This window comes from Neoarius graeffei, chromosome 20, assembly GCF_027579695.1.
Source record: "Neoarius graeffei isolate fNeoGra1 chromosome 20, fNeoGra1.pri, whole genome shotgun sequence".
In the NCBI taxonomy this organism is placed as follows: Eukaryota; Metazoa; Chordata; class Actinopteri; order Siluriformes; family Ariidae; genus Neoarius; species Neoarius graeffei.
This window is the reverse complement of record NC_083588.1, coordinates 46,213,391-46,219,216: the sequence shown is the minus strand read 5'-3', so window position 1 is coordinate 46,219,216 and position 5,826 is coordinate 46,213,391.

Here is a 5,826-nt window from a genome sequence, read left to right as displayed (position 1 = left end):
CCTTCTTTACGTCATTAACTACTGATTGGTCAGAGGGGAAGACATCTGTTTAAGCCCCGCCCCTCCATGCAACTTCCTCCTCCTCCTCCTCCTCCTTCTTCTTTAAAGCCGGTATCTCACTGGGCTGCGACAAATTGTGACCGTCATTCGCGAGAGAGTTTCAAAAGTGTCTTGAAACATTCGCGGGGCTTCTCAGTTTCCTCACATGAGTCGCAAAGTGTCTCTCCTTCATCACGGAAATTTTGAACATGTTAAAAAAATTCGTGCGACAAAATTTCTCTCAAAATAGCCGCAAATGCGTCGCTGGTGTGGTGTCGCAAAGCTGTCGCGAACCCTTCTCAAGTCAGTTTCCGTGAGGCTTCCTCTACTTCCCTGTCTGCTGAGGGAAAGCCGGGCTGCGACAGCCTGCGACTAGTTGGAGACACAACAATTGCGATAAAATATGCGAATTAGCGACAATTTTCACTTGGAATCACACTGAATTGATATTCGCATATTTTAAGGCAGTATCTCACTGGGCTGCGACTAGTTGGAGACACAACAATTGCGATAAAATATGCGAATTAGCGACAATTTTCACTTGGAATCACACTGAATTGATATTCGCATATTTTAAGGCAGTATCTCACTGGGCTGCGACAGCCTGCGACTAGTTGGAGACACAACAATTGCGATAAAATATGCGAATTAGCGACAATTTTCACTTGCAATCACACTGAATTGATATTCGCATATTTTAAGCCAGTATCTCACTGGGCTGCGACAGCCTGCGACTAGTTGGAGACACAACAATTAAGATAAAATATGCGAATTAGCGACAATTTTCACTTGGAATCACACTGAATTGATATTCGCATATTTTAAGCCAGTATCTCACTGGGCTGCGACAGCCTGCGACTAGTTGGAGACACAACAATTGTGATAAAATATGCGAATTAGTGACAATTTTCACTTGGAATCACACTGAATTGATATTCGCATATTTTAAGGCAGTATCTCACTGGGCTGCGACAGCCTGCGACTAGTTGGAGACACAACAATTGCGATAAAATATGCGAATTAGCGACAATTTTCACTTGCAATCACACTGAATTGATATTCGCATATTTTAAGCCAGTATCTCACTGGGCTGCGACAGCCCACGACTAGTTGGAGACACAACAATTGTGATAAAATATGCGAATTAGCGACAATTTTCACTTGGAATCACACTGAATTGATATTCGCATATTTTAAGGCAGTATCTCACTGGGCTGCGACAGCCTGCGACTAGTTGGAGACACAACAATTGCGATAAAATATGCAAATTAGCGACAATTTTCACTTGGAATCACACTGAATTGATATTCGCATATTTTAAGGCAGTATCTCACTGGGCTGCGACAGCCCACGACTAGTTGGAGACACAACAATTAAGATAAAATATGCGAATTAGCGACAATTTTCACTTGGAATCACACTGAATTGATATTCGCATATTTTAAGCCAGTATCTCACTGGGCTGCGACAGCCTGCGACTAGTTGGAGACACAACAATTGCGATAAAATATGCGAATTAGCGACAATTTTCACTTGCAATCACACTGAACTGATATTCGCATATTTTAAGCCAGTATCTCACTGGGCTGCGACAGCCCACGACTAGTTGGAGACACAACAATTAAGATAAAATATGCGAATTAGCGACAATTTTCACTTGGAATCACACTGAATTGATATTCGCATATTTTAAGCCAGTATCTCACTGGGCTGCGACAGCCTGCGACTAGTTGGAGACACAACAATTGCGATAAAATATGCAAATTAGCGACAATTTTCACTTGGAATCACACTGAATTGATATTCGCATATTTTAAGCCAGTATCTCACTGGGCTGCGACAGCCTGCGACTAGTTGGAGACACAACAATTGCGATAAAATATGCGAATTAGTGACAATTTTCACTTGGAATCACACTGAATTGATATTCGCATATTTTAAGGCAGTATCTCACTGGGCTGCGACAGCCTGCGACTAGTTGGAGACACAACAATTGCGATAAAATATGCGAATTAGCGACAATTTTCACTTGCAATCACACTGAATTGATATTCGCATATTTTAAGCCAGTATCTCACTGGGCTGCGACAGCCCACGACTAGTTGGAGACACAACAATTAAGATAAAATATGCGAATTAGCGACAATTTTCACTTGGAATCACACTGAATTGATATTCGCATATTTTAAGCCAGTATCTCACTGGGCTGCGACAGCCTGCGACTAGTTGGAGACACAACAATTGCGATCAAATATGCAAATTAGCGACAATTTTCACTTGGAATCACACTGAATTGATATTCGCATATTTTAAGGCAGTATCTCACTGGGCTGCAACAGCCCGCGACTAGTTGGAGACACAACAATTGCGATAAAATATGCAAATTAGCGACAATTTTCACTTGGAATCACACTGAATTGATATTCACATATTTTAAGCCAGTATCTCACTGGGCTGCGACAGCCTACGACTAGTTGGAGACACAACAATTGCAATAAAATATGCGAATTAGTGACAATTTTCACTTGGAATCACACTGAATTGATATTCGCATATTTTAAAGGAACAGTCCACCGTACTTCCATAATGAAATATGCTCTTATCTGAATTGAGACGAGCTGCTCCGTACCTCTCCGAGCTTTGCGTGACCTCCAAGTCAGTCAGACGCAGTCAGACGCGCTGTCACTCCTGTTAGCAATGTAGCTAGGCTCAGTATGGCCAATGGTATTTTTTGGGGCTGTAGTTAGATGCGACCAAACTCTTCCGCGTTTTTCCTGTTTACATAGGTTTATATGACCAGTGATATGAAACAAGTTCAGTTACACAAATTGAAACGTGGCGATTTTCTATGCTATGGAAAGTCCGCACTATAATGACAGGCGTACTAACACCTTCTGCGCACTTCGGCAGCGCATTGATATCTGAGCTCCGTATCAATGCGCTGCCGAAGTGCGCAGAAGGTGTTAGTACGCCTGTCATTATAGTGCGGACTTTCCATAGCATAGAAAATCGCTACGTTTCAATTTGTGTAACTGAACTTGTTTCATATCACTGGTCATATAAACCTATGTAAACAGGAAAAACGCGGAAGAGTTTGGTCGCATCTAACTACAGCCCCAAAAAATACCATTGGCCATACTGAGCCTAGCTACATTGCTAACAGGAGTGACAGCGCGTCTGACTGCGTCTGACTGACTTGGAGGTCACGCAAAGCTCGGAGAGGTACGGAGCAGCTCGTCTCAATTCAGATAAGAGCATATTTCCTTATGGAAGTACGGTGGACTGTTCCTTTAAGGCAGTATCTCACTGGGCTGCGACAGCCTGCGACTAGTTGGAGACACAACAATTGCGATAAAATATGCGAATTAGCGACAATTTTCACTTGGAATCACACTGAATTGATATTCGCATATTTTAAGGCAGTATCTCACTGGGCTGCGACAGCCTGCGACTAGTTGGAGACACAACAATTGCGATAAAATATGCGAATATCAATTCAGTGTGATTCCAAGTGAAAATTGTCGCTAATTCGCATATTTTATTGCAACTGTTGTGTCTCCAACTAGTCGTGGGCTGTCATAGCCCAGTGAGATACTGGCTTAAAATATGCGAATATTAATTTAGTGTGATTCCAAGTGAAAATTGTCACTAATTTGCATATTTTATTGCAATTGTTGTGTCTCCAACTAGTCATGGGCTGTCGCAGCCCAGTGAGATACTACCCTTAACTGCTCCTGATTAGGGGTTGCCACAGCTGATCTTTCGTCTCCATTGCTCCCTGTCTTCCGCATCCTTCTCTACCACTTTCATCTCCTCTTTGGCCTTCCTCGTTTTCGTGTGCCTGGTAGCTCCATCCTCAACATTCTCCTTCCAACATGCTCTGCATCTCTTCTCAGGATGTGCCCGTACCATCTCAGTCTCATCTCTCTTAGCTTCATTCCCAAGCTCTCCACATGTGCTGTCCCTCTGATGTGCTCATTCCTTATCCTGTTCAACCTCGGCACTCCCATCGCAAACCTTAACATCCTCAACTTTGCTTCCTGTCTCCAATCCATACATCACAGCTGGTCTCACAACTGTCTTATACATCTTACCTTTCACTTTTGCTGGGACTTTCCTATCACACATGACTCCCGAAATCCTTCTCCATCCAACTGCTCCACCCTGTCTGCACTCTCTTTCTCACCTCACTATCGCAGCCCCCATTTTCCTGCACAGTTAACCCTAGGCGCTTGAATTCACCTCCATGCAGCTTGCTAATATCTCATCTCATTATCTGTAGCCGCTTTATCCTTTTCTACAGGGTCGCAGGCAAGCTGGAGCCTATCCCGGCTGACTACGGGCGAAAGGCGGGGTACACCCTGGACAAGTCGCCAGGTCATCACAGGGCTGACACATAGACACAGACAACCATTCACACTCACATTCACACCTACGGTCAATTTAGAGTCACCAGTTAACCTAACCTGCATGTCTTTGGACTGTGGGGGAAACCGGAGCACCCGGAGGAAACCCACATGGACACGGGGAGAACATGCAAACTCCACACAGAAAGGCCCTCGCTGGCCATGGGGCTCAAACCCGGACCTTCTTACTGTGAGGCGACAGCACTAACCACTACACCACCGTGCCACCAACTTGCTAATATTTAAAATATATTGATACATATCTCATCTCATTATCTCTAGCCGCTTTATCCTGTTCTACAGGGTCGCAGGCAAGCTGGAGCCTATCCCAGCTGACTACGGGCGAAAGGCGGGGTACACCCTGGACAAGTGGCCAGGTCATCACAGGGCTGACACATAGACACAGACAACCATTCACACTCACATTCACACCTACGGTCAATTTAGAGTCACCAGTTAACCTAACCTGCATGTCTTTGGACTGTGGGGGAAACCGGAGCACCTGGAGGAAACCCACATGGACACGGGGAGAACATGCAAACTCCACACAGAAAGGCCCTCGCCGGCCACAGGGCTCGAACCCGGACCTTCTTGCTGTGAGGCGACAGCGCTAACCACTACACCACCGTGCTGCCAACTTGCTAATATTTAAAAAAAAAAAAAATATATATATATATATATATATATATCATCTCATCTCATTATCTTTAGCCGCTTTATCCTTCTACAGGGTCGCAGGCAAGCTGGAGCCTATCCCAGCTGACTACGGGCGAAAGGCGGGGTACACCCTGGACAAGTGGCCAGGTCATCACAGGGCTGACACATAGACACAGACAACCATTCACACTCACATTCACACCTACGGTCAATTTAGAGTCACCAGTTAACCTAACCTGCATGTCTTTGGACTGTGGGGGAAACCGGAGCACCTGGAGGAAACCCACATGGACACGGGGAGAACATGCAAACTCCACACAGAAAGGCCCTCGCCGGCCACAGGGCTCGAACCCGGACCTTCTTGCTGTGAGGCGACAGCGCTAACCACTACACCACCGTGCTGCCAACTTGCTAATATTTAAAAAAAAAAATATATATATATATATATATATATATATATATATATTTATTTATTTTACCACATACTGTAAAAATAGATGGATAAAGCCTCTGTGATGTCACTCATAGGATTTCTAAACAGCATGTTTGAAGCTCAAATAAGGAGCCTACGGGTGTCGCTATCTTGGCAGCGCTTGACTCCACCTAACACCTGGCTAGAGCAGGAGTTCTCAATCTTTTCTGACTCAATCTTTTCCACCTATTCATACTTGTAACGAGTCTGGGCCCATTAAAAAAGATCCCCAATTATTTTGCCTTATCTATC